This window comes from Pseudochaenichthys georgianus, chromosome 14 (genome assembly GCF_902827115.2).
Source record: "Pseudochaenichthys georgianus chromosome 14, fPseGeo1.2, whole genome shotgun sequence".
In the NCBI taxonomy this organism is placed as follows: Eukaryota; Metazoa; Chordata; class Actinopteri; order Perciformes; family Channichthyidae; genus Pseudochaenichthys; species Pseudochaenichthys georgianus.
Window position 1 is genome coordinate 21,666,588 of NC_047516.1, and position 10,376 is coordinate 21,676,963.

General features: G+C 42.3%; 1 long non-coding RNA gene across 1 annotated transcript; it reads right to left on the bottom strand.

Annotated features, from left to right (window-relative positions):
- Window positions 1-399: 399 nt before the first annotated feature.
- Window positions 400-9,177, bottom strand: LOC139435095 (uncharacterized). Its single transcript, XR_011644370.1, has 2 exons — window positions 8,475-9,177; window positions 400-7,858 (listed from the first exon to the last, which is right to left on the bottom strand). It is a non-coding gene; the product is annotated as an uncharacterized lncRNA (long non-coding RNA).
- Between the last annotated feature and the right edge of the window lie 1,199 nt (window positions 9,178-10,376).

Consider the following 10,376-nt stretch of genomic DNA (forward strand, 5'->3'; position numbering starts at 1 on the left):
TAACAACTGATGGAGCCCCGGCTATGAGAGGTCGCCACAACGGTTTTATCGCAAATTGTAAGTCAGATCCATATTTCCCACGTTTCCTGAGTTACCATTGCATCATTCACCAAGAAGCACTTTGTGCCAAAGTTATGGACTTCAATTACGTCATGAAACCTGTGATAAAAATAATAAACTCTATCCGAGCGAAGGCAAAACAACACAGGAGCTTCAAAGTTTTTCTTGAGGAACTGTCAGCTGAATATGGAGATCTCCTTCTCCATGCTGAGGTGAGGTGGTTGAGTAGAGGGAAAATCCTACAGCGCTTCCTCTTGTTATGGAAATCTAGGACCCAACACAGCGCTGGAGAGTACAAGTCAAATGAACAATACAAATAAATGGTGAATCAAGCAAAGCTGTCTTTTGGTTATTTATTTGAAGCTTCAAATACACGATATAATAATATAATAATGTCACAAGTCGCACAGAGTATAAGATAGTCTGCGCGAGAGTGCGCAGGACAATGAAAAAGCAGAGATTATATAAGGAAAGAGTGGGAATATTATAACTCCCCTGTTCACACGGGGAGATTGTTATGAGACACCCAGTGGCCTTGAGTAGATAGCATAACGGTTCTCAGAGCAGGGAAGTTCGTGATGTGTCTGACTGTGTATGAGTCTCCCAGTCTGCTGAAACAGCTGTGGCCTTGCAGAGACTGGGAAACTCATAAGAGAATATAATAGAATAATAATGGTAAAAGCACAACAAGAGGAAATAAGAAGCATTTGGTTTAAACATATGAAAGATATAATAAGGATAATAATAAGGATGATAATAATAACATTTTCCACTACATTCCCCCCTTTTGATCATACTTGATCAATAGAAAAAACAAATGATAGGATAGACTGATATAACACATCAATGAATACACTCCATCGCTGGTTTAAGTAAACACATCACAAATATATCATAGAAAACTGGCTGTTTTTGTGGAGGACAGACTCCAATATAATGTAAGCATAAGAGAGGAGATACACACATGATTATATTGATAAATCGGAATCAGACTCTTCTGATTCTAGCTGATCTATCTCACTGTGGCGCAAAGGATTGTCTTGTAATGGAATAGTAGTATACTGAACGAAAGTTGAGGACACCATGCTGGAAACGCATTTCTTCAGTATTGGGATTATCAAACAGGTACAACTGATTAATAGGCCAAAAATGATCGCCAGGGGTGTAACTATACTAGCCAGCCATGCTTTCCACCCGCCTGATGTAAGCCAGGCCCACCAGTCCCAGCCCCCTGCGTTGGATATGTCATCAGCTTTCATGTCAGCTAACAGGTTGTTAAGATGCAGCACGGTGTCAGTGGTGTTCTTGGTGGCGTCGGGAATGTAAGTGCAACAGGAGTCACCGATCACATGACACAGGCCACCCTTTGAGGCGAACAAAAGGTCAAGAGCGAATTGGTGCTGCATGAGCATGTTCCTAGAGGCTATTATGAATGGGGTCAAAGCCTGGAAGCCTTGCGTCCTCTCCTAAGTGAGGTTCTCTAGCCGGACGTGTAAGGTATCTATTTTATGGGCATTGTTTACTGTACCCCACCATGGGAACAGGCCACCCATGAATTTAGCCCCAGCGGACGTCATATCTATTTTTACCTTGTGGTGGTCGGGGTGTTGGAACTCTGGGTAATGATGTGTCGTGTGCATTAAGGACGTGAGTACAGTGACTGCTGGATTCAAATCCACTAAAGTGCATGTCCCTATCCAAAGGGGAGCCAGAACTTGATAGAGCTTGTTGCCGCACAACCAAACGTAATCTTCTGGCGCGCTAAACCCAGCATCACTGGGCCACGCCAGTTGGAGGGAAATATGTTTAACATCAGGGAATGCTACGTTAGAAAGGATTCTCTCAGGGGCACCAGATATGTGACAATACGAAATTTTGTAAGCACCGTAACTGCATGTGTTCCGTAGGATACGAGTACAACCAGTAGTAGTGCCTAGGAAAAGATAAGGTGGTGTAAAAGACGTTTTGTGGTAAACTCTCTGGATGCAGAGGTTGTGTTTCATCCCTCTCAAATGACTGGGGTGCACATGGCTGACGGGTTGGTACTTTGCGTATGTGGTGTCAAGCGTGGATGCACGCAAAGAGGAGTCAGATCGATTGCTGCATGGTGGGGGAAGCTGCCTAGCATAACGCCACTCGGTTACGCTGTCTTCACCCTTGATGGGCCTTGTCAGAGCCATAAACGCGCAGAGGTGTTCAACCTGGGTCAGAGAGCGCGGACGAACTGGCACGGACATTGATGAGTCCTGGGGGAAAAGAGTGCATGCATAACATGACCCATTTTGTCCTGCGGCCTGCAACAATGATCTCAGAGTGTGCCACCAGACGTTACCGGTGATCCCATTACTGGTCTGACCCACATCAATGTTGCTATGGTCGCCTATGTATAGATTAAATGTAGATGTACCTATGGATGTCAACAGTGGCGTCAAAGGTTGCTTACGCTTTTCCGGGTCTGAGTTTTGGGCGCGATGTCTATGTAAAATGTGCCACACGGGTCGGCGCCGGATACATACATACAGACGCCAAAATAAAATAAATGTGGTTCGCCCTGCTTTCCCCATGTACCTCTTAGATACCTCGATTTTGGCTGACATGCTGTGTGCTGAAATGGATACATAAAATATAGGACTAGTCCTAACACAACTATCATGGCAAGTATGCAGAGGAACCATTCTATGATTGTCCAGGCTCTCCAGTAGCATTCACATTGCTCACGGTTGCGTTGTCGTCTCTCCAGGCGAGCCCTCATCACGAGGGGGAAATGTTCCATGGTGTGTGTGAGTGTATTCTCTCGGTCGATTTCGTGACACGGACCGTCAGACTTCGCACACTGATAACACAAACGAGGAACCAGAGAGCATATGGAACCGCTCAGCTGGCACTCGCTCGTGACACCTTGTGTGTAGTGTGTTTTGGTGTATGTAGTGCAAGTGTGGTGCTGGTGGTGACTAGGACACGTCACTTGTTGTCATCTGTTGGTGACTTGGACATGTCACTTGTTGTCATCTGTTGGTGACTTGGACATGTCACTTGTTGTCATCTGTTGGTGACTCGGACACATCACTTGTTGTCATCTGTTGGTGACTTGGACATGTCACTTGTTGTCATCTGTTGGTGACTTGGACATGTCACTTGTTGTCATCTGTTTCTATCGTTTCTCCTTTCCTGTGACCACGACCTTGCAGTGGCTGGCGTGGACCCATGTAGCTCTCTCGGCGACCTTGACCGCTGTCTGGGTGACGAGAAGCACCTGGTAGGGACCTGCCAACGATTGGATTTCCAGCTCTTTCTCCGGAAATCCTTGACCAGCACGAAGTCGCCCGGTTGAAGGCGGTGAAGCGGACCAGTGGCAGTCGCTAAAGTGGATGATAGGTTAACACAATATGACAACATAGCATCCTCACACACAGTTGTGGAGGGAGGAGCACATCCTGGAGCCTTGAGTCCAATCTGGATTAGCATAGGATTTCAAATGGGCTGAGTTGACTCCGTGTTCTTTTCCGCATCCTCATGTACATCAGCACAATGGGCAGAGCTTGTGTCCATGACAGACCTGTGTCTGCACAGCATTTTGCTAGTTTGTAATTTTCACAGTGCTTTTGAGCTGTTACTGTGAACCCCCTTGTGAACCACTCCTGATTTATAGACTCTAACATCCCCCCTTTTGACACATGATCCCACCCATGTGTCAACTTAGCGAAATGAGGGAAAAAAATGTCTGGGAAGACATGGATTGGAATTTGGGCCAACCCAAAAAACAGCCCCAGCAGCCTTCCATTGAGCTTTCTCAACTGGCGTAGCTAGCTGCTGCATGGAAGTTAGTGATGACATTTTGTCAGTAAAGGAGGAGACAGGGATTTTAACAAATGAGTGTGCGTGAGGTGCGAGAGGAATCAGGGCAGCTGCCTTTGCGGCTGAGTCAGCAGACGCATTTCCTAGGGAAACTGGGTCTGTACTGCTTGCGTGTGCGGCACATTTACAGACTGCAACCTCAGATGGGAGCAGAATGGCGTCTAGTAAGCCTGCAACCAGCACATGGTTAAGTACTGGTTTGCCATCAGATTTAAGAAATTGTCTACACTTCCAAATAGCCCCAAAATTGTGTACTACCCCGAAAGCATGAGTCAGTGTAAATAGTCACGGTTTTGCCTTCTGCAAACGTGCAGGCTTCAGTTAGTGCGATGAGCTCTGCTGCCTGTGCTGAGAGGTGACATGGAAGCGGTCCAGAACGGAGTACAGCAGAATCTGAAACAACAGGAAAAAAACAACAACAAAAAAACAACAAAAAAAAACAAACAAATAAATTAGTGCCCCCTTGGTCGCGAGAGGCAGACCCATCAACATACAAAATGAGGTCAGCGTTGGTCAGAGGAACGTCTTTTAAGTCCAAACAATAAAAAAAAAAACCTGTCTGTCTTTAAGTCCGGTCTACAGTAGGTGTGCACACAATGGAAATTACGTCAACCGTCTTCAGGCAATATTCAAACTAAATGAAGTTTCTCCTTTTGAAACATCATGTGTTGAAATAAACACCTGCAGTTAAAAAAAAATGAATTGCCTAATATTTTTGTTGTGGAATCAATTAATTTCTTTCTTTAAAGGCAAAAACATGAAAAAGCTAAGAGAAAAACCCTATTGATACAATATTATTTGGAGCAACTTAATTTATAAATAGTTGTCAACTTAAAAACATGTGTTCATGTTCAACATGTGGTAATTAAGTACATACAATTTAAGATTAGATTTAAATCATACGGTAAAACAAGTTGGAACTTTTGGAGTAATCAACTTAAAAACGTGTGTTTATGCTACCAATTATTAAGTGAGTGGTAATTGAAAACACCTCTGATTGCAGAGGAAAAGCCTTCTCCCCTAACCCAAATAACTTTGTTGCTTTAACAACATTTCAATAGAAGTTGTCTTAACTCAATAACCATCGATGCAACCTATTGCCTTGATTTTCTTTGTTAAGCCAAGGCATTTGTTGTTAGAGTGTACGTAGACTGGGCCTCCCATATAACCTGTCTGAGCCGATATAAAAACCAATCAGCAAATAAACTTTTCAATACATTATTGATTACTATTTTTTAGGTCCTTTTAGGTTGGAAGTGAACATAAGTCATAGGTACATGGTGTACTTTTCCTTCACTACATGTATTAATACCTTTAGTTACTTCACAGATGTGGATGAATGATGTGAAATATAATCAAGTGTTAAATCAGACTTTAGTTCCACCTGGAGTGAATCCACAAGCTACTCTGCAGAATACAAATTCATTCAAACTAGCTGCACCTTCACCAGCTTTGAGAACACTTTCATGATCAATCATTATAAAACATATCACATATATTATTCTGAAATGGACCAATCTGCACAACGACTACTTTTACTGTCTTTACTTTCACTATATTCTGATAATACTTTTCTACTTTTACTTGAAGAACATTTTGAATGCAGGACTGTTACTGTAACACTCTGGTATTTCTACTTTTACTCAAGTACAAGATCTGAGTACTTATTCCTTTACTCAAATACAATATCTGAGTACTTCTAATTTCACTACAATATCTGAGTACTTATTCCACTTCTGGTAGTGTATTAGTCTGAATTGTAGCTACAAAATCACACAGAGCTGCATAAAAATAGAATAATATGTACACGTGTGTACAATGATTTGTAGGTAATTTTGACTACTCAAGACACCTCACTTATACATCTTCAAAGTATTGGCTTTCAGAATATTAAACTTGTTTCGGCAAATTCAGATGATAAATACAACTTTGAAGCTTGTAACGGCATAATTACAAGCAGAGAACGGACTGAGGTAACATCACAGCAAGCATAACGACAGCCGTGTGTTATGAACACATACGCAAGAATGACATCATCTGTTGCTTAGTGACTTTTTTAACATTTAGCCTTAACACAAACGTGTGAATGTGTAAGGTTTACCATTATATTCAAATGTGAACAAAAATGTACTGTCTTTGTGTACCGGAACACTGGAAAAAAAACATTTGAGACATCTATGGCAGTAAATATGTTGCAGAGGCTGGAACTTTTGGAGTAATCAGATAAGAATTCCGGACGAGCGTGCATGCACAGCTGCATTTACATCGTAAATCCTGGACAAATCTCCACTCGTCAGGAGGTTTGTCTCTGATCTTTTTGACAGGAAACACTGGAATCGTTACACGGAATAATGACCCCTTGTTTAAGCAGAGAGGTAAACACTGGCCATCAACAGCTTCACGTTTCAATGAGTACGGTACGTGAACGTGGACATTAACCCTACGTCATATCTGTGAGCTGCCCAGAGTGAGTATGGCACATCTGAAAGCGCGGCAGGAAGCTCAGAGATATGAGAATTACCTTATCCTCAACCAACAGCAATGTGCGCAGAACGGCTACGTTCGTGCACATTTTCCTTTGATACACGTCACGTGACATAGAGTACATGACATATTCTGTGTGTGTAGGTGCCCAATCAGTGACTGACTCCCAATCTTTAACGATTGGACCCAAATCCCTCCATCTATCAGTGGGGCCCCCTGGCTAGTGAAATGTGTGGACCGCCCCTGGGATTTGACACAGCTGGTTGTGTCTTGTGTGTGTGTGAGTCTAACAGAGATAGTGCTACCCAGCGAATTCCAATACATTTTTAAACATGAGCTCATCATTCACACATTCTAACAGTAAAACTCTCATCATAGCATTTTCACGGATCTTTCAACCACGTTAGCAGTACAATGCAAAATGAGAAGTTTCCACACAGCAGGTGGAAAACCACGTTGACCAGTCAAACGCAACAACTCCTGAAAATCAGGATATGTCAGCAGCCCATTGATACACATTCACCAGTTCTTTATCATCAAATGACACTTTTTGAACCATCGTAGGAGATGGCTGTCGGACTTTAAGACCCTCATTTGTGGAAAAATGAGGTCCAAGCCGAACCGGAGAACCAGATCTCTGCCCAGTAAATGTATTGGGCAGGCAGATGATAAAATAACTGTTTTTTACTGATGTGGGAAATGGATTACTGTCAACACCGTTATCTCCACTCTGAAGTGGTACAGAAACTTCTCCTTTTCATAAACCCAGCACATGAATAAATCTATCACTAAATTTGCATTCAGGCAAAGCTACCCTTTTTTACCACAGAATGTGTAGCCCCAGAATCAACCAAAAATGTGTGGGACATTTCTTAACGCAAACATTCACTGTCATATTTCAAATATGTACCCTTTTTAATTACAGACATGTCCTCTAATTCTTCTAATTTCTCAATAGCATGTATGATGCGTGTGTGTGTGTGTGTCACTTCCCTGGTTAGATGCTGCTTGCTGAATTTCCATCTCGCTCGATTGGGCCCCTTCCCTGCTGTCCCCCTCTGCCTCCACTCCAGTGTTCTGTGAGCAGTCCCATAATCCAATGTTCAACACTTCCACACTTGGAAACATCTTTCTTCAAATGAACGTCTTGCTTCTTGTCCTCTGCCTCTGAAAACCTCCTCTGCCTCTCCCTCGGTATTGTGATCGGCCAGCATTTTGTTTAGCTTGCGCTGTGTCTGTGAGTCCGTTGAGAAAGGCATTACTGAGGTTTGTTTCCCAAACACCTGCTTGGTCTCCTAGGGCATCGGGTTTGTTTATCCCGCTGTTGTCGAGCTTGGAGTTGACGCTGACTGCATGGCTGGGGCTTGTAGTGGAGGTGGTTGAGGTGTTCCAACCAGATTGCCAGGGTTGTACGCCGGAGGAGGGAAGGGATACCCAGTCGAGGAGAGGTCATTCAGGCCTGCAATGGAAGGACACAGAGATGTCTGGGGTTTACATGTCTTTTGGAAATAATGTATTTCTTTTCTTCACATTCATTTTCAACCTTAATATTTTATTTAATCCCCAAGGCCAACTGCCTTTTTTTTACTCCCCAGTATTATAAACACTTTCTATGAGTGTCCAGTTTTTCCAAGTCTTTTACTTTAATTGTACTCTTCTTTTTCATCCCATCTCCATACTCTTGTAATTTATCTCTTAGGTTTTTGATTTTTAATTTACTCAAAGAACCTCCCTTAGGAAATCCGAACATTTCCGTCCATATATTTAATTTAGACAGACTTTCTTCACCATATTTTGCTCGCATGACATCAACTATCGGACCCTCAGGAGGCTGTACATACCCCCCCCCCCTGCTTTGCCCCCATAGCAAAGTCTTTTAAAGTGTCACCAAAACACTCCGTGTCACCAAAACACTATTAAAGTGTCACCAAAACACTCCGTGTCACCAAAACACTATTTTTCATCCGTCGATGCTAGATATGCCAAATATCTCTGTTTTCGAGCAGTCCCTCTCCTGATGTCATGGAGTTTTAATTACGTTTAACTTTAAACAATTTAGACTTTGCACATCTCACCGAGTATTGAAAGCCCTTTGAGTTCGTTGGATCTCGTGAAGTCAATCGGTTCCACCCCTCGCGCTGGTCCCCTCGTCCCGTACGTTTTATGTCGGGGTAGAGGAGGATCCAAGATCCCGGAGCTAGCAGCCACCAGCGTCCAGAGGTTTCCCCGATCAAACATACAGAGATCCTGCCGACAACGCCATTTGTTATGGAAATCTAGGACCCAACACAGCGCTGGAGAGTACAAGTCAAATGAACAATACAAATAAATGGTGAATCAAGCAAAGCTGTCTTTTGGTTATTTATTTGAAGCTTCAAATACACGATATAATAATATAATAATGTCACAAGTCGCACAGAGTATAAGATAGTCTGCGCGAGAGTGCGCAGGACAATGAAAAAGCAGAGATTATATAAGGAAAGAGTGGGAATATTATAACTCCCCTGTTCACACGGGGAGATTGTTATGAGACACCCAGTGGCCTTGAGTAGATAGCATAACGGTTCTCAGAGCAGGGAAGTTCGTGATGTGTCTGACTGTGTATGAGTCTCCCAGTCTGCTGAAACAGCTGTGGCCTTGCAGAGACTGGGAAACTCATAAGAGAATATAATAGAATAATAATGGTAAAAGCACAACAAGAGGAAATAAGAAGCATTTGGTTTAAACATATGAAAGATATAATAAGGATAATAATAAGGATGATAATAATAAAATGTTCCACTACACTCTCCTTGCTGAATGAGGTAAAGCTGTTCATGGAAGAGAGAGGGGAGGACACCTCCATCTTATCTGATGCTGGTTGGGTACTTGACCTGGCCTTTTTGACTGATCTGACAGGAAAATTAAACCAGCTTAACCTCCAGCTACAAGGCAATGGCAAAACAGTATGTGACATGATTAGTGCTGTAAAGGCCTTTAAAGCAAATCTGTGTCTATATCTCCAGCAAGTAAAGGGAAAGAAATTGCATCATTTCCCCTCAAAAAGTATACTGCAGGAGAATAAAGCTGCTGCTGGCTTTCTTGACTTATCCAAGTACTGTGACTGCTTAACTAAGCTTGGGCAGGAATTTGAGGACAGGTTTCTTGACTTTAAGCAGCTTGAGCCCTGTGCAAGTTTCCTTGCTAACCCATTCAACATTGTGGATGTTACTGACATGTCTGACCAACTGGCCAGCCTTTTCAGTCTCAGTGCTTCAGAGTTGGAGCTGGAGATAATCAATCTCCAGAATGACATTCGGCTGAAAGCACATCAGATGGACGAAGATTTCTGGAAGCTATTGGACCCAGAGAAATTCAAAAACATTCAAACTACTGCACTGAAACTGTCCTGCTTATTTGGGTCAACATATCGCTGTGAATCAGCATTCTCTGATATGAACTTTATCAAATCCAAATTCAGGACAAGACTTACTGATGAACACCTCAATGACTTAATCAGAGTGAATTAGTCAGGATACACTCCCCAGTACAGTGCTCTGGTAGATGCTATGCAGTGCCAGGTGTCACATTAGCTGAGTCAGGAGAAAGACAAAAATGCAGTGACAGACTGAATGTTTGAAGACATATGTTTGCTTGATGCAAGTTGAGAAAAGCACAAGCCATATTCCCCTTTTACATGTGAAACTAATTTGTGAAATGCTTGAAATAATTTAAACTATAGAGCTAGAAATGTTATTATTACAATTAGGAACTTTGCACTCTTATCTGTAAAACTGTTTACTGTAGTTATTGATGTTAAAGCAGAACTTAGTATTGCATGGTGATTATTTGTCTTTTTTTCTCTTCATGAGAAAGTCAAGTTTATTCATGTTAATGTTAATGTTTCTGCTCTTGAGTCACGAATGTGATATGTGCACTGAAATCTATATAAAATAACATGAGTAGCTCTTGGCCACTTTCTTTTTTCAAAAGTAGCT